Source organism: Tamandua tetradactyla, chromosome 21 (genome assembly GCF_023851605.1).
Source record: "Tamandua tetradactyla isolate mTamTet1 chromosome 21, mTamTet1.pri, whole genome shotgun sequence".
Lineage (NCBI taxonomy): Eukaryota > Metazoa > Chordata > Mammalia > Pilosa > Myrmecophagidae > Tamandua > Tamandua tetradactyla.
The window spans coordinates 37,927,276-37,946,394 of NC_135347.1; the positions used below are offsets into that span (position 1 = coordinate 37,927,276).

The window sequence follows — 19,119 nt, forward strand, 5'->3', positions numbered from 1 at the left end:
CCTTCCTGACTCCTGTAGGAAGCTCTGAATTCTCCAGTGACTCATTGTAAATGATTGAAAATGCTTCTCTAACAACCCATTTCCAAGTTTTCAACATATTTTGACAAATTAATAAGCTTATACTGAACTCTCACGACACTGTACCCAAAGATGATAATTTTATGCTCTGTAGATTTGCAGAATGCAAATACTTTATTTTTTAAATCATGAAGAACATTTCTAGCAATTAAAAGAAATGGTATTTAGTATCTCCCTTCCTTCTCAATGAAACAGTTATCAGGATTCTTCAATGTCAGTTGAGAATGGGTGTGTATAATTGACGCAGTTTGATATCTCTATTTTTAGGGTAGAATACACCTCAACAAAATGTCTTCATGTTCAGTAACTTAATGGCAGAATTGTAACCAGATCCTTCCCAATTTAGCTACCGCAGAACCCCCATTTTAAAAAAGATTTGAAAGAATCAAAGATTTGATTCACGTGACTAAACCTAATCAGTCATCCTTTGGGACTGAAACAGATAAAATAACATCGATAATAGAATGAAAAATGTCTAAAATCTATATAAAACATTATTAGCGATATTTTTCTTCTGTCTGATATGTAGAACAGTATAATCAGTCTATTTGAAATATGGAACAGATCATTTCTCTCATGTTACTGAAATTAAATGGGTCTAAGACTATAAAAATGGAAAGCCTTGCACTGTTTTATATCCAAATTTGTACGACGGAGCCTCAGAGCCAATCCTGAATGGTGGTCGGCACGGGTTTATTATTCAGAGCTATCTTAAATTAAGATGCTGCGTTTCAGTATTTTTAACCTGTCTTTATTGTTTTAGAAAAGTCCCAGGTTTTCTGGAAAAAATAGCTAACCCCTTCTTTGCCTAGATAGTTGGAAAAAAAGTAGAAATTTCTAATTTTTAAAATTTACTGAATGCTAGTGGCAACTTAGAGTTAACAAAGGCAGCAGGTATCAGAAATTTAGGAAATTGAAGCATCTTCTTAGAACCAAATACCCTCCTGAGTTGCCTCACAAATGTAATTCACTTGATAGCTGAAAAGGGTATAACTTAAGAATGGATCAACTTTAAAAAAATAATTTAGGACTATGGATTCCTGGGAGTTCTGAGACTGAGGAAATTTCCTTTTCTTACAGAAAGGAAAGGAATTATGGGCCTTTTTGATACCTTCTGCAGAAGAGTCAGGCAGATCCTTTCTTTCCTGAGCATCAGTGACCACATGTGCTGGGGCTTTTCTTGCTTCATTTCTGGCTGTAGCTTCTCAGCTTCGTTTGTGAGCAACCTGCCTCACTGTGGCCTTAACTGCTGATGTTAGCAAGGTTCTGCTTTAGGCCCTCGTCTCTTCTCACTTCATCCACTCTCCTTGGGTCCTTCCACACATGACTCTGGTTACCCTGTGCAGACCAAATAATTCTCAACTGTTTGTCTCTAGCCAGTTCTGGCTACTGAGCTCCAGATCTGATGATCTGTTGGGCCATTCCGCTTGGTTGTCCGACTGGCCACTCACAATCTGCATATCACTAACCGAGCTCATGAAGTTCAGTTTCTCCACCCTGCCCCATCTCCTGTGTTCTCTCTCCACAGATGGTACCGCTATCCATCCCGTGGCTAAGAGAGAGAGCTGTCATCCTTGATTCTGCCTTTTCTCTCTCAGTTCCCACAGCCACTTAACCACCAGGTTCCATCAATTCTCCCTCCGACACATCTCCCCATTCTCTCAGCCCCCTGACCATCCTCCCTGATCTGGGCAAATTGTCATTTCTCTCATAGAGTAGTGCACTGATGTTCTAATGTGCCATTCTGCCTTGGGTCCTTCAATCCATTTTTTAATTTTTACCCCTACAGTGACTTTCTAAAGTCCAAATCAGATCTTAACTCTTTCCTGTTGACACTCTTTAACGGCTCCCCAGTGCTCTTCAGGTTAAGTCCAACCTCCTTAAAGAGGGTCACATGACCCTTCATGATTTGACCTCTGATTGCTTTGCCAGCTTCCCTACCTGTAGGAAGGCTATTTAATGTTGTAGTTAAGAGTATGGGTTGTGATTGAATTTGAATACTGTCTCCACTATTTCCTTGTCTTTAACCTTCTTGTGCCTTGATGGTGATGATGGTGTTAGTAATAACATCTACCCTTCAGGGTCATTATGAAGATGAAATGAGTAGGTAGTGCTTAGAACAGTGCCTGGGTTCTAGTAAGCATTCAATAACTATTAGCTGCTAGACTATTGCTTCTCACCTGATTAGCTATCATTTCACTGTAAAGTCTTCCCTGAGCTCTTGGTTCTGGTTAGGTGCCCTTTTTACGTTCTTCATGTACTCTTGTGGTGGAGGGTATCACATTGTACAGTAACTGCCTTTCTTTCCTGATCGACAGTAAACTTCTTAAGGTCAGGATTTTGTGTTGCTCTCCATTGCCTTTCCAGCAACTAAAACAGTGTCTTATCTTATACGAAGTACTCAAAAAATATTTTCTGCAAGAACAAAGGTCATTTGTAATTGAGCACCATAGGCAACTCAATTTCCACCTAGAATAGTTTTGCTTTTCAGAAATAAGGATTTTCAGGAAAAAAGACGAGATTCAACCTCCCTGTGTTTTGCATGTTCTATCATGGGAATGTATTTTAAGGAAATATTTATTTTTAACTGTGATGTTATGTTGAACCAAGGAGATTATGATGGTTAAGTTCTTGTGTTAGTTGAAGACCTTAAAAGGAGAAGTAATGATTTCAGAAGTCAGAGGAGAGAATTTCCATCTCTACTTCAGCCGATCAGCTTCTTCTGGGAATTCATTAAAAATCTTTATTTGAGTTCCCAGTTTGTGGTCTTCCATTCTTGCCCTGTGGAATGTGGACTTACCCAGCCCTGCATGCACACTTCTTATAAAAATCTCATAATATTTGCCATATACATATATATGTATGCAAATCTCCTGTCAGTTCTGTTTTCCTAGAGAACCCTGAATAATACAGAAGTGTTCAGCTATTTGGACACCTCTCCTGTAAACAACAACAACAACAAAACAATAAGGAGGCAATTATAAACAACTTCCCAAGTATAAGCAAAGCCTGCGTGAGGTTACTGATGTGTTGTGGATAACATCAAGAGTTTCCAACTTTCTACAAGTCTTACTAGAAAAGGAAAATGGAAAGAGTGCATGTTTTAAAATGTAAGAGAACTAAAGAAGACTTTGGGTATAAAAAGGGCAAGGAATTGGTTATGAGGAACTAGGAAAACATCACCAGTGTGAATCAGATTCTCCTTGTTTCTTGCTTGCTCATTTCAAGACCAATCTCTGAGCTGCTGTCATTCTATCAGTCTTTATATCTGTTTTCATTTGTCTTCCTGGGCTCGCCCCTGCTAAGCCTCCTATTGCTGTCTTCTTACTGAATTTTAAAAGCTATTGGTTCTAAGGTGATTGCTGCTAGACCACTTCGACTCTGGACATACTTTAAACCTATAAGATAAAATGTTGCTTGAAGATGACATATTTTATTTCTTCATTATTTTGTGTGTTCTAATCTAAATAAGCAACCAAGTCAGATTGAGATGAACACATGCAGAAATAAATAATACTAGTTTTGTACGGAATGGGGCAAATGTTAAAGATGCGATACCAATAGCAATCTTTACCATTGATCAAATGGCCAAAAGAGTAGGCATTTTGAAGGTGTAATTCATGTTCCCATTGTTAATGACCTTAAATATTTTCTAATGGGTGGGTCCTAATAATCAGAAGGAGCACCTATTTATGGAGGGGGGAGGGGAATATATCCAACATGTTTGGTAGAAATAATTTGCTACTAATGGAAAATTAAAGAAAAATGAACAGATAGATGAGACCCAATGGAGAAAGACACAAAATATAGAGGAGAAGTTTGTCAAGGTCTACAATCTTGTGACCACAGTTTGGAGGCAAGCCAAGTGACCCATGGAAAACCAGGTTCACAGTGAAGCATTAATTGTGGCTGCACCATTTAGGAAAGTACCCCATAAATGCTCTTTCTTTATTTTTCATTTTGAAAAATTTCCAACATAGAGAAAAACAGAGAGGATAGTGTAAGGACCCGCCAGTTATCTGTTACTCAGCTTCCAACAATGATAAATACCGTGTATTTCATCAGGCATGGTCTTGGCAAGAAAGAGATGGCACACTTAAACAGGAAAATTTGAGGAGTATTTAATAAAAGGATTGTGTATGAAGGTGTGCGTGTGGTTAGGTGGCCCAAAGGGGTGGTGCAGGACAGTGGAGCGAGGTTGCTGGAGAGGTCTTACCATCCCTTGGCTTGAAGGGGCAAAAGGAAGGAGCAGTTATTGAAACCAGAAAGGCTGCTTGTCAGCAGTAGCCCTGGTAGACTGCCAGGGAGAGAACCAGAGGAATAAATACTTCAATCTTCCTCTCTTTCTGCTCTCTCACTGGCACCTTTTATTGGCCAAACCCAAGTGGATGTCAGAGGTCAAGGTCATTCATTAAAGCAGTCCATAAAGGGGTCAGCCTCCTGGGAAACAGAGGAGAGTGGAGAAGAGTGCAGGATGAATTCGCAGGATGAAAAGAAGACATCCGGCATGCCGCATGTAAGAAAACAACCAATATTGTAAGGCAGAGAAACATATGATCTAGCTTGTTGTTTTTCAAGTATTAGCTGTGACCCATTAGTGTATGGTGATTAGTTTGGTGGGTAGTGACCAGCATTTTTAAACAGAACATAATAGTAAATATTAGAGAGTCTCTGACGAAGAAAAGGTGTGTGTGAGTGTGTGTGTGTGTGTGCTCACGCGCATGTGCATGTTCCTGAATGCACACTGGGGATATATTTCTAACTGTGGGTCACAACAAAAAATATTTGGACACAATGTCTAGGAGGCTCTATTTTGGAAGGTCTGGGGAAGAATTTTTGAAGTAATAAATGATAAAATCATGAAGAAAATAATTTGTATTCTCTATAAAAAGACATGACTGGGCTGTGTGTTCAGAAACATCTTGAGTACTGCAGACCTGACCACAGGCTTCTGACTCCTGATATCAGTGTATATAATAAACTAAATGTTTGTGAACCTTGCTTGCCTTGTTTAATGTGGTCCTTGCTCGGAAGGACACTCTCAAGGGGGCACTGAGGGTTCCTGAAACCTAGCCAGTAGTAGAAGTATCAAACAAACATGACAGCTATTAAATGTATTAACTTCTCTGCGCTTAGTATGGTGTTGGAAGGATAGATATTGGTCATGCGTGGCAAAAATCTCATTTTACAGATGAAGAAATCGAGGCTCAAAGATGGTAAGCTGCTTACATGCCAATTCCTCATAACACACAAACTCATATAAGTGGGGTTGAAGCAGACAAAAACATTAATAGTTCTTAACTTCAGCTGCACATTCTTTGAGTTATGTCTGACTGGAAATAATCATGGGGTAAAGGCATTTTAAGTAACAGGAATAAATTAGTTTCTGGAGCACAAATATTAGAAATCATCCTATTCTTGTTGAAAGTGGTAGGCGGGGAGATCATAAAACTTTTCCAAATTTCTTGGGGTGGGCCTGTTTGTTCAAAACATTATTTTAAATCAACTTTATTGAAGCAAAATTAAGATATGATAAATGCATCCATTTTAAGTTTAGAGTTCAATGAGTTTTGACAAATATATATGTACCTATAAATCACCACAAAATCAACATACAGAACATTTGTGCCACCACAAAATTTCCATCCTATTGTATGGATGTACCACCATTTGTTTATCCATTTACCTGTTGAATAATATTTGGGTTGTGCCTGGTTTTGGCTATTATGAATACAGTAGGTATGAACATTCAAGTAAAATTGTTTGCAGGGGCATATGCTTTTGTTTCTTTTGGTTAATTACCTAAGAGTGGCTTGCTGAGTTGTGTATGCCGTTGAACTTTATAAGATGTCAAACTGTCTTCCAAAGAGTTTGCATTTTTCATGCCTGTCAGCAATGTCTTGTGAGCACTTAGTATTGCTGGCCTTTATAACTTTAGCAATTCTAGTGGATATGTAATGGTTCCCATGCTGGTTTTAATTTGCATTTTCCTGCTGACCAATAAGATTGAGCATGTTTCCTCTTGCTTATTGGTTGTTCATATATTTTCTTCTGTGAGGTGTCTTTTCAGAACTTTTGCCCATTTTTAAATTGGGTTATTTGTAATGTTATTGAGTTGTATGGTGAATTGAATGGCGCATCCCAATGGGAAAATGTTCTTACTGTTGGTTCACATTCTAGAAGTGTGGACCCATTGCAAATAAGGTCTCTTCAAGATGTTATTTCAGGTAGGATGTGGCCCAACTGAATCAGATTACTGGAGTTCTTTAAAGACAAAGTGAAGTCAGGTGGAGAGAGAAGCCTGGAGAGGCCCAGTGGACCGCCATGCGACAGAAAAGCCAAGTCCCAAGGATGGCCAGCAGCCAGCCCCAGAACGTCACAGTCTTTTGGAAAAAAGCGTTGCCTTGCTGACATCTCTATTTGGGTTACTTCTAGCCTCAAAACTGTGAACCAATAATTTCCCATTTTTAAAAGCCAATCCATTAGTTGATATTTGTTTTAGCAGCTAGAAAACTAAAATAAATTAAGCATTTTTTATTCACTCAGGCTATAAGTCCTATGTATTTCTCAGTTTCTGCCTGGCTTGCCTTCCCATTTTCTTAATGGTGTCTTTTGGAGAATTTCTAATTTTGATGAAGTAGAATTTATTAAGTTTTTGTTTTATCGTTATTGCTTTTTTGTGCCTCATTGAAGAAATCATGCCAAAGTTGTGAAGTTTTTCTCCTATCTTAGAAATTTCAAGGAGGACTTTTAAGACAAGAATTTAAACTGGAGTAATGGTATGTATATTGAATATAAATAACAAACATAGCAGCCAGATCTAGAACTAGGGTTAATGGTTATATGGTGAAGACAGTGATTTGAATAATTTTGGCATTGGAAACAGAGGTTACCAAAACCAACCTCTCAGTTGTATAGAGCGAATTTCCCAGTCTATCAGAGAACCGTGTGGGCTATGTCTGGAGCTGAGCTTGTGAGGGCACTTAGTGAATAAAAAATGATCTGAGGATAGAGGCAAGCCAAAACTAGCATCAAGGCCAACATGGCACAGATCTGAGCAAGAGCTCTTCTAACATGGGAGTGGCAAAGGATAGTTAAAGCAAAAGTACATTATTTGTAAGTTGCATGTATATTTATGCTCAGTTAACTTTAATCAGTTGTTTATATTTCACTTTAAAACATTAGTTCCCATCCTTTCAACTAGTTTTTGTTTTCCTAATTAACTCCCATTACTGATTTAGTCACTCCAGGCAAGAAGCAGAGATACCTGAATCCAGCGGTGCTAACCAACTCTAAGCATTATCCTGGCAGAGTTCTTTACAAAGGCACATAAAGAGCTTTATATGCTACTAACATGGAACTTGGCATTGACAACTATGAAAGCAGAGGGTAAATCATGGTGTTTCTTTGCCATTCCAGGGTTCTGAAAGAGTGAAGGAAAGAAGAACCCCTTGTCCATTTCAAAGCTAAACTTGAACTGAACATTTCTTTACCTTCTGAAATGTTCAGTTAAGTGTTTTTGCACTTCAATTTTCCAGCCTGGACCAAGACCAGAAATGCCAAAATGATATGAGAAAGGCTGTTCTTACTGTTTTTCTGGCTGGGATTGGAAGAGAAAGTGCCAGCAATCTTGTGAGAAAGCCTGTTCTCTAAAGATCTGCAACCCAGTTTGCAGAATCAAGGGGTTTGGATAGTTTGGATGAGTTTGGCTGAGTGTCCTGGTGTGCTCCTCTGAATCACACTCTGCAGAAAGCATTTTGCCTTATCGAAGTCAACCACAGAATACTTTGTGTACTTCCTTAGACATCTTAACCATTGCGGGTGCCCATCCAGATAAACCGCTAAAGGCTAGCTGAACACTGCCAAGTTGAAATGTTTGAGTATGAACCCTCCAGCTAGGTTTCAGATTTCGACCTGAAATAATGAAAATAGTAATCACAGTGATAATTTTATAAAATGCTCATCGACTTGCCTCCAAATTGCATCCTTAGTCTTTCAGCTATAAGAGGCATTAGAGATGATTTAATTTAACTCCTCATTTTACACTTTAGAAAGGTATATTTCTGAGAGGTGAGGTTATTTGCCCAATATCAAACAGCGAGTTAGAGGCAGAATCCAGCCTGGAAAATAGGATCTCCTTTGCCCTAAAACTCACCATGATATATATTGGAGTGATTTTCTTTTTAACATGTATGAGCCTAAAAAAGGAAAAACAAAAGTAGCTATATGGTCCTGGTATGGCACTTAAAAAGGAAATTACTTGAATGTGCTGAAATTGGAGACCACTACTTCGATATTCAGGTCTTGCGAACAATATCTTCAGACTCTTCAAAATGCCTGGTTTTAGTACGCATTTTTTGGTAATATTATATATTAAATTGTTTTCTCAGTAGTCATTTGAAACATCTTGCAAGGAAGAAAGTTCTTGCTTTAGTGACCTAAATTGGGTCCTTATTCCTTCATAGACACCAAGAATCAGCAGTGGATGCAACTGGGTGTCCTGACCCCACTATGTGGAATTGGGAAGGACCAGGCAGCCTAGCTGAAGACAGAAGATGTGGAAGCAAATGTTCTAGGTAAATACACAGAAGGAGATTGATCAATGTCAATCTCCCTGAATGAAAATGCCGGCCCAAATGGACATAGTGACCTCACCCTCAGGCAGCTTTGCCGGCTCATGGTTATCTTCAGGAAACAGTGCATTGGTTCCCTAGTTGTTTCTGCACCTGATAGCAGGTAAAGCCTACTCACTCTCAAATGTTGTCAACCCCCCCCTGGAAAAAATGCCTGTTTCCTGTTTTTTCTTTCCATTTCTATAGCCTCCACTTTTAAAGAGGTTCTACTTAGCAGGGGGATTCACCTAAAGATAGCATTTTAAAGCACATGTAATTGTAAATATAATTATTGACTTAGTTTCCTCATCTGCAAGAAGAGAACTTGGCCACTATAATCTCAGGTCCCTTTTCATATTTAATATGTTATGATTCTATGAATTGGGGTCCTCCGTTACGCACCTCCTGTTTCTCAACCAGACAGCCAACCAGTCACCCTGAATCTGTACCACATGTGACAGCAATATTATGGGGACCTGGCACAAATGATCATACATTCTCAATGTGACTGTGTCACATCATCTCAACAAACAGAGAAGTATTTCTATATGTAGAGTACCTACACTGCAGAGTTTCTATAACATTCAGCGCTTTTAAATTATGATAAAAATCAGTGCTGAGACAGACCTGAGGAACTCTGGTGACTGCCGCCAGTGGAGCCTCAGCTTGCTGGCACCGTCTAGCCTTCCCCACCCAGGCTAAAGACCCCCCTGCTGGAGTAAAGGAAATGAATTGGTGCTTTTCCCTGTGGCAGCCAATTCATTCTTAAAATAGTTAAAAGTTTAATCCCTCATGACTATTGGTTTGGACAACGTAGGCATAATGCTTTTTCAAAATACTATGGAAAGTAATGATATTTATAAGATGATGGTAGCACGGTTGATTTTACTCATTTTATTTACTATCATTGGTTTTATTTAGCAGATGTCACAGTGTAGGCAATTTCTATTAATGGGAGTATTGAACACTTTGAAACTGGGCTTTGAAGTGAACCAGCTGGTTCAGAAATGCTATTTATGGACACATGTGTTCTATGTGATAACAAACCTAATTCAAAATACCTACTTTTCCCAATGTTGAATCTTTAATTTTCTGCTCTTTATTGCTATCCATTTTACTGTGGAAATGGATAGCTATCCAATGGATATCCATTTTACTGTGGAATTAAAAAAAGGCCTACATGCAGGACAATCCCTAAGTACTAGATCTTATTATGAAACACAGTACATATTAGAAACTCATAAGGCTAAATAGGAGCGAACTCCTTGTGAAGCGAACAAAGAGCAAAGATTCAATACTCTCAGGCATTTGCGAGCTAGGATCTGTGTTTTGAAGACAGCAGGAGGCATGATTCTCTCTAGAAGCAATGTGGTTGCACCCAGCAAGGTCTTGGGCAAAATATGAGATGGACCCTCTCACTTTTCCTTCTTTGCCTTCACCTCTCTCTTCTCTGCCTGCCCACAGTCCTTTCCTTCCTAGACACTTGAATATATTCCTCTCTTTTTTTTCCCATCAGTCAAAAATGCCCATCCCTCAGAAGATTAGCCTTTAAGAGATTATGGGATTAAGGTAATATACTCTGAGTTTCAAGATACTGTGTGAAATGTTTCCAGTATTTGCATTTTGGAAAATCAGATTATTAAGCCAAAGAAACATGAAATTAATATCAAAGTAGTTTCTATGTGACAAGAGTCTTCCTGGTATGTTTTCTGTATTCTGACCTTGAGAGACATCAGTGTATTTCCAATAAATTTTTAAAAAATATGTTCAATGAGCAATAATTTTATGTACAAAACTTTTTGGAGTATTCTCCTGGCCTTCAGACACCTAGTAAGGCTAGGCAGTTGTGTCTTCAGATGCCAGGCATAGGGCAATATATAAACTAGACAGTTTCGTAACTGCTTAGAAGCAGTTGTATTTGAATGTTTATTTAATTTTTAAATAAGTACTACATTCACATGGTTCAAAATTTTAACAAGGGCAAAAATGAACATAGTAAATTTTCCTTCTCATCCTGGCCCACCACCTGCTGGTTTCCACCCCTCCACCCAAACAAACAAACTCTGTTATTAATTTCTTGAGCAGACTTCCAGAGATTAAAAAAAGTATACATGCAAATGCTAACACATATTCTTTTGCTCCTTTTTAAACAAATGTAGTATACTGTACACACTGCTATAACTTTGGTATCTTTTTCCCCATTTAATGTATCTTCACGTATCTTTACATATCACTTCTATAGGACTTTCCCATTTGAATTTTTTTTTTTATTATCCTGTACAGTTTTCCATTATTTGGATATGCCATGATTTATTTAAACAGTCCGCTATTGAGGGAATTTTATTACAAGAAATGCTGCAATAAATAACCTTGCACATTCATGATTTTGCTTGTGTGTGAGTATATCTGTAGGATAAACTCCTAGTTGGAACTGCTGAGTCAAAGAGTATATGCATTTGTAATTTCAATAAATATTGCCAAATTGCCTTCCAGAATGATCGTACCTATTTACACTCCCACTAGCAATGAATCACTATTCCCGTTTCTCTATATCTTGCCAACCTAAGGGTTGTCAAATTTTTGGATTTTTACCAATCCAATAGTGAAATATGGTATCTTGATGTAGTTTTAATTTGCATTTTTCTATGTAGGAGTGATTTGAGCATCTTTTCATATGTTTATGAGTCATTTGTATTTCTTCTTCTGTGAACCATTACTCATTTTTCTAATAGGCTTTTTTCCCCCCTTTTTGAATTGTAGAGTCTCTCCATATATTAGAGAGATTAGTTCTTTGACTGAATCGTAAATTGCAAATATTACCCCCACCCCAGACTGATGTTTGTCTTTTTACTTAAAAGGGTTGCTTTAATGACTGAGGGCTGTAGATAATGGCATCAGTGTTTCAGGCCATCTTGCCTCCACACAGAGTTATGGATGAGAATGTTGATGTAGATTTTCTTTTTTCTTGGAGCAAAAATAGTACCGCACAAACAACCCATGCATCTGTACACCGGTTCAGTCCTTCGTGTAGGCAGAGGAAGCATGCAAGCACATCATCCAAAAGAGGTTCAAAAGTATTTGTTGGGTCGCCTACTACACACTATGCCCTGGCTTTGGCAGTAGGAATAGGAAATGACTGAGATGCGGTATTTTTACTCTAACAGTTCACGGTTTGGTGATAAGTGGGGAGAAGGATGTGCAAACAAAGCAATACAGTAAAGCAGAAGGCATAAATAAACATGTAAATAAAGAATTATAATAAACGTGTATATTAAGAATGAGCACAATGAAAAGGGACCAGGAGGATGGAATGGTTGACTGTAAACTGTGTACAGTGAATGAGTCAAAGTTTATTGCAGGAAAGAAAAACTGTTCTAGGTATTTCAAGAAGAGAGGAATTTAATACAGGGGAATATGAATTTATTAAAGTATTGGGAGAGGATGGGGGAGTGGAAGCCAGGGAGTGACCATAGGATATTCAATTTCTGGTCTTTCCTCTACTGCTGCGATGACTTCTGCGGTAGCTGCGTCCTGTGCAGGCAGCTGGTGAGTTGTGAAACAAAGTCCAGCCACAGCCAGCCTGCGTGATGGTCAGAGTTTGTTTGTCCAGGGTGACTGCCGCAGGAAGACAGCTTCTCCTACCTTTTTGTTTCAGATTTGTCATGAATGTATCTCTTTGGAAGAATCCAGAATGTCCCTAGAACTCCAACTACAAGAGAGCCTGGAAAATGTAGTTTACGTTTTCCGGCACCTGTAATTCAAGGGGTGGGAATGATGTCAAAAGCTCATACATAATTCCAGTCACTTTGGTTATGAATTTATCAGATTAGCAAGCATAAAGCAGGTGACTGAAGAATGGATACATAAAATTGATTATTTTTCCTGCATCAACAAGATGCCTGAGAGGATTCTAGAAAATAGGTTGTATGGGGGGGGGGTCTATCTGGAAATGGGAAAATTGAGGACACAGGGCTATAAAACATGAGTGTATTGGGGAGACTTATGAGAAAGAGTTGGGGGTGTTGAGGAAAGATCAACTGTTTTTCATTGGTCTATAAGGCGTAGAAAATGATATTAGCGATTATAATAAAATAACCAATGATATGAAGATTAAATGAGATAATGCTGTGAAAACCTTTGATAAACCATAAAGCCTTGGCTCTAAATAATACGGTGATAGATGTGAATATTCTTATTTATGTACAAGAAAACAAGTATAGAGAAGTTAATAGCTTGTCCAAATTCACTCTACTGTGTATTAGAACTTGAACCAAATTGTCCTTTCTTCCTCGCTTCCATGCTCCCTCCCTCCCTCCCTCTTTTTCCTCTTCCTTCTTTGCTGTAACTTCCAGACCACCTGCTATCTGCTAAGCTCTTTGCTTAGATGGTCAAGACAAAATCTTTTCCCTCAAGGAAGCAGTAGTCTTCTCGTTTGTCGGCTGTTCATTGAAGAATTTTTTCATTACAACAGATGCCTCCCAAAATTATACTGGGAGCAGTGGACTCTGTCAGGAAGCTAGCTGCTTCTATCTCTATTCAGCACACAGAAATCAAGGCACAGGCCAATTCTAACCATGGTAAAGTAGAATCTAAACTCAGAGCTTCAGAGCTCAGTTACAGCAGCAAAGTGTGACTTTCTTGGTGGTTAAAGGGCTCTGTGAAGTTTATGTAGAATTGCCCACATGTGTAAGAGCTGTAGGATTTGACTCTTGGGAAACAAGAAAGCGAAAGACTGAAAATGGTTCCAAGCTATCTGTAGGGTATTAAAGTGACGCTAACCACGTAAAGGACACATGACATTTGCCTTGAATAGAGAGACTGAGAATTTTGGTTCTTATGCTAGTTTTTAGCTGTCAGTGATTCTTGTGGCACCTACCCAAGTTTTCAGGACACTACCACATTTTTAAGTTTCCCTAATGAATTATAATAACATTTCTGTAGTTTACATCAAATTGTGTTGAATGGCACTTTTAGCAAATTGTGTCATTTTGTGAATTTCCAAATTTTACAAAGTTTCCCATGCCAAAAAATAATCAGTGAAAATGATTTTGTGTGAAACTTTCTGAAAGCCAAGTTTAGCTGATTTTGCTAAACAGCACAAGCAAACAATTTATTCAATCTTTCTCCAAGTCCTCTCTCTGTGCCTTGTTGTCTGCTTGCAGCCCCCCTCCTTCTTCCCCCTTTCTAAGCTTCTTTCACTCTGTTCCCTGCCCTTTGTTTCTGCTCCTGGCTTGTCTTTCTCTGATATCATCAGCGCCCCCTCCCTGCCCCATTCTCCTCAATCCCTGACTATACCAAGCCTTAGGCTACGGTTTTGGGTTGAGGGTCACTGAGGTCATGGATTTTCCACTGAAAGAAAGAAATAAAAAAGAAAGGGAAAAAAAAGGAATGGTCCCTTTTGCTGTCTCTTCGCCCCTGGCACAGAGGAAGTCATCTGAGTGCATCCTGGCAAGCCTTGTCATTGTGGGATTGAGACAAAGTACTAGCTGTAAGGAGGTCATGATAACGTCGTTTATGATAAAGAGATTATATTTATATATGCTCAGACTCATGTTTTGAGATCTTGGCATGTGGATTTCAGTAGATTTCGGAGCTGTCCTTCTGAACTACTCTGGCTCCATTTCCCGAAGAGAGAGACAATAAAGATGAGTGGAAACAGCACACTTTGGAGTCAGAGTTCCTGTATTTAGGCCCTGTCTCACCAGCCACTTAATCCCTGAGTGTCAGTATCCTCTGTTACAAAACAAGGAAACCAATAACTGATGTAGCAATAATTAAAACAATAGTTACTGGTAATATGTACCAGGCGCTCTGTTAAGTATTGATATGCGTCATCTCAAACCCCTCAAAACATTAGGCAGTAGCATTATTATCCCCATTTTAGAATGAGGAGATTGGAGTAAGGAGGTATTAAGATACTTGTTCTGGGCCACTTAGCTAAGAAGTAGACCTGGATTTGAATCCCAGGTTTCTCTGATTCCAAAGTCATTCTTTGAACCACTATATGAGGTAGACATGAGAACTAAATGGTACAGCATAGAATATATATGGTGAGTGGCAGTTCTTTTGTTTTGCTTTGAATTGTTTCATGTAAAGTTAGAAATTCCAGGAGACATAAAGTTCCTGCGTTGGCTTCTTCAGAATTTCCTCTACTTATTACATTTATATGGGCATAGACCAGACCAAAAGGTGGTGACTAAATTCTAAGGGTCCAAATTATGGCAGATATCAAGGCACCACCAGCCCTATTTCTTTGACCTCTTTGAAAATTTGGTAAACCGTCTAGAAAATGCCGTGACACACTACAACTGAGGCATTGTCTGGTTTCAAATCAGAGATTGTAGGAGGGTGTTGTGTGGCGCTGGAATGGCAGAGGGGGATCGGATTGAGATCAGAAACATCCCACCAATTACTCTTTGCGGTATTCCTAATGGAAGCCACAGAAGCTTATGGTGACTATTGCAGAAAAGCCACATAATTGTAGAATGGCACTATATTCCAGCCTCTTGTGGCTTCCATGTGTGTTTTTGTGATCCAAGGCTGTAACTAGCCCACGTGCTAATTTCTACCTGCTGAATACAATTTGGTTTGCAGCAAGTGATGCTTTCAAGAATTTTCTTAGCAACTCATCTCCAGGCAGGATTCTTTTCTAAACCTCGTGAAGCCAGAGACTCCTCACAAACATCAGATTGATATGTCCTGCTTAAGGAGAATAAATGAGTCTTCTGCAAAGAAGATAATAAAGCCCCTAAATTAACTATGGCGAATGCTTTGGGTATGTCTGTAAATTTGGACTTCCATGAATTTCATTAGGCCTTTCAGATCATGGTTTGTGAAATCAGTGTTATTTCTGAGGTTGCAGGAGGTCTTTGATTATTTTGTGACCTTTTCCCTAAAATAGCACTATTACTTTGATACGAAAATCTTTGAAGTGCTTCACAATCTTTAGCTATTCCCTGGGGACTGGGTCAACATTCCTATCATCTCTATTTTAAGATGAAACACAGAGAGTTTAAGTGACTTGCCCACAGGCTCCCAGCAAGTCGAATGAGCTGGACATAAACTTCTTAAGCTTTTGGCTTTAGATTAGCTGACTGAGCCACATATTTCCCCCAGCAATTATTTATACGCATTATGCCTCTGACCTGGATATGCTAGTGCTTATTGCGCATTTGCATAATGAGAAACACATCAGACATCCAAAGAAGAATGTTTTCTCAACCCAAAGAGCTGAGTCCCTCATGTGGACCTGGCTTTATGGGAGGGTCAGAGAGGGGGCTAATCCAGTCCATAGTGCAGGCCTGGAAAGTGAGAGCTCTGGATGAGGTGGAGGCAGTGGGCTGGTGATGCGTCCTGGCAGGAAGGCAACGGAGACATTTTCTCTCTTGGGTCTTCCTAAATATGAAATAAAAAGTAATCGTGAAAAGCTGGAATCCTTTTCCATCCCTTAGGCTACTGGAGAGGGGTCCTCAAAAATACTCTGGATGAATGAAGCTTATGTTTGGGTACAACAATAAATATGGGGTAGGGGTGAGGAGAGAAGCTTGTATTTCTCGCACTCAGAAGAAGGGACATATAGGAGCATTTTAAACAGTGTGCACACAGAATTAAATATCATGCTTTATTAAGCTATTTATTTTTAAAAATAACTTGTTAATCGTTTCCCACAAGTTACTTTGTCCTGTTCTAAGTTTATTAACTAACTTAAAAAAAAATAGAGAAAAAGCAGAGAATAAAAATAAAGCCACTCTGAATTCTACCACTCAGCAGTAACCTTTGGTATTTTTCACTTTTTTAATGGGCTCATTCTCTTTCTTTACACTTGATATATATTTAAATATATTTTATCATTCACTACTTATAATATATATGTATATATAACTATGTGCATATACATGTGTGTAGGGTTGTATGTATAGGATTATACTGGGCACATTGACTTATAATCTGTTTTTTAACTTAGTATATTGTGAGACTCTGGTTTTTAAATAGTCCTCTCCAACATCGTTCCTGATGAATGCAAAATATTTCATTGTATGCTGTGTCATCATTTATTTAACTAATTCCTCATTGCTAGACATTTATGTTGTTTCCAAGTTTCTTTTGCTATAAACACACTATGAGGAACGTGTAAATCTTATTTATAATGACATGTGATCTTACATTTTATTTCTATTTCTGGAAGACCTAAACCATAAGGTGGAGAGACAATCTTACTGCTGTACTAATATTGAATTAAAAATTGAAATGAGAGACCTGCTTTGAGTGTAGCCAGGGTTAAAGTGATAATATTCCAAAATGCTCCTTCCTACTCACTAGAATGCAGATAAACGAACTAAACTAAGAGCTATATGTGCTTAAGAGAAACATGATTCTCATAGAACAGATATGTAATGGTAGAAAAGCATTTCATTAAGATACTGAATACAACATTGAGAAAGTGTTAAAAAGAAGCTCATTTGAATGAACTTAAGACATAAATGAGCTAGTCCAGTCTTCTTGATGCTTTTTTTAAAAACAATTCTAAATCCAAACAAAAACCAAACAAGCACAACTCTAAACTCCCAAATACCGCCACTACCAACAAAAACTAAAAGAAAAAAACCCAACCATTGTTTTATTTCACTTGATGCCCCAATAGCTAGAGCTGATTCTGCCTTTTTGAATTCTGTAGCTCTCACTATGTGTTTTTAGAAAGATTAAAGTTGCTTTGTGCAACTATCTTGCTAAAGAAACATGCCTAAGTTTTCTATTATTCAATATGAGCTAAAAAAACTTTGGTGAAAAGTAAAGCGTCCATTTAAACCCCACCGATTCTTACCTCAGCAATCTTTTTGCCCTGCTCTTTCTGTTTTAAACACATACAATTTCTATGACTTTCAAGCCAGCTTTGATGCTATCTTGACTGGCAGACATGAATGTCTAGGCTGAGGGGACATGTGATTTTAGCAAATTGCTACAATTCTATAAATGAAGTAATCAAAAATATACATTTTTTGACTTCTCAGATAATTATGGTTTGTATCTTCTATACCAGGTCTCGAAATGGCATAATGATGTCAGCCTTTTCCCCAGATAGTTGGGATGGCTCTGTGAACATGGCTAGAGAATAAAATGTTTTGTTTTCCTTCTTCGGGTGACCATTGTCTTCAGTTGGCCCTGTGTTCGGTGAGTCATTAATTAAACCCAGAATCTCTATTGACCTGTTGCAGAGCTGAGGTTTCTTCCCAAATTCTGCTTCCCTGAGTAGTGTTTGTTAGTGCGCCTTGTTTTTATTTTAAAAAAATTTTCTTCATCTTTACTCACACTGTGAAGATTCATTTTTGAGATGGAGAGCAAAAGGCTAGGTTACAGAAAACACAGCCACCTCCAGAGTGCAAAAACTGCAATAAACCCATCACCTCTAACAACAGCAGAGCATGAAAAGATAAAAAACAGCCTGCCAAGAATGTAGTAACCACCCATTCACTTTTAAATGCTCTCCACACTTCACTGCACAGACCTAATTACTTTCCTGCATTCCCAAATCCACTTTGCCTTAGTGCAATCAGAAACCTGGCGTTAAAATATTTTAGACTTGTAGGATCAAGACTAATTATGGGCCTTAGCTGCACCTTTTGGTTTTTCCTCTCCCCCGACCCCTCCTTCTCTTCTTTGGGTTACTTTAAAGCACGCTCCACTGGAAGAAAGGCTGCCCAAGTCCCAGTTGGGGGTGAAGCAGCAAGAGAATAAAACAAAGAACAACTCAACTCAATTCAGTAAGCTTCAATGAGGCTGGTATATTTAATGTGAGCCCAGGGTTAGCCCACAGAATTGTGGCAGAATGCAATATTCTCAACAAAAAAAGATGTGTTTAAGGTCGGGTAAGGCCCCATAAGGCTGTTGTTGGTGTTTAAGCAGTCCACGGAGGTATTTAGCACCGAGGGTTTCTAAACATTCCAGCTGAGAATTAAACCGCAGCTTTACAGTAGCTGCTTAAAGGTTTGGGGGACTGGGAGGGTCCCCTCCCCCTTGCATTGAAAGGTCAACAAACAGTAGGAAAGATCATGTCATAACAAAGATGAAGTCACCTATTATGGAGGATAGCGACAGCTAATAGCACTATCAGAGGAACTAATCCAAGGTATTAAATAGTGTAATTGTTAAAATAATATCATGGTTATTAGAACACCCAAGCATGAGACATTTTTCATTTGACGTCACATGAAAGCATTGCAGGTGAGCTTAGCCTTCTCATGACAGCCCCTTGTTATAAATATGTAAATATTAGAAAATTGCTTCAATGCTGCAATTTTCCTGCAGCATACAGAATGCATTTTTGATATGCAGATGTTATGTTTCATAGCATTTACTGAACTACTTTTGGGTAATTTTGCCCAGAGTTACTCTCTTAAAAAAGCTTTCATTCACATAAAACAATTTACTGTGA

General features: G+C 38.5%; 1 long non-coding RNA gene across 4 annotated transcripts in view; it reads left to right on the forward strand.

The window, feature by feature from the left end:
• Positions 1 to 19,119, forward strand: part of LOC143665582 (uncharacterized) — a 74,087-nt gene that overhangs the window by 24,453 nt on the left and 30,515 nt on the right. For 3 of the 4 annotated variants that reach the window (XR_013167093.1, XR_013167094.1, XR_013167091.1), the window contains one exon: positions 8,544 to 8,654. This is a non-coding gene — a long non-coding RNA (uncharacterized LOC143665582). Of the gene's footprint in view, positions 1 to 8,543; positions 8,655 to 17,727; positions 17,859 to 19,119 lie in introns of all 4 variants that reach the window. The other variant, XR_013167092.1, reaches the window with a different exon arrangement.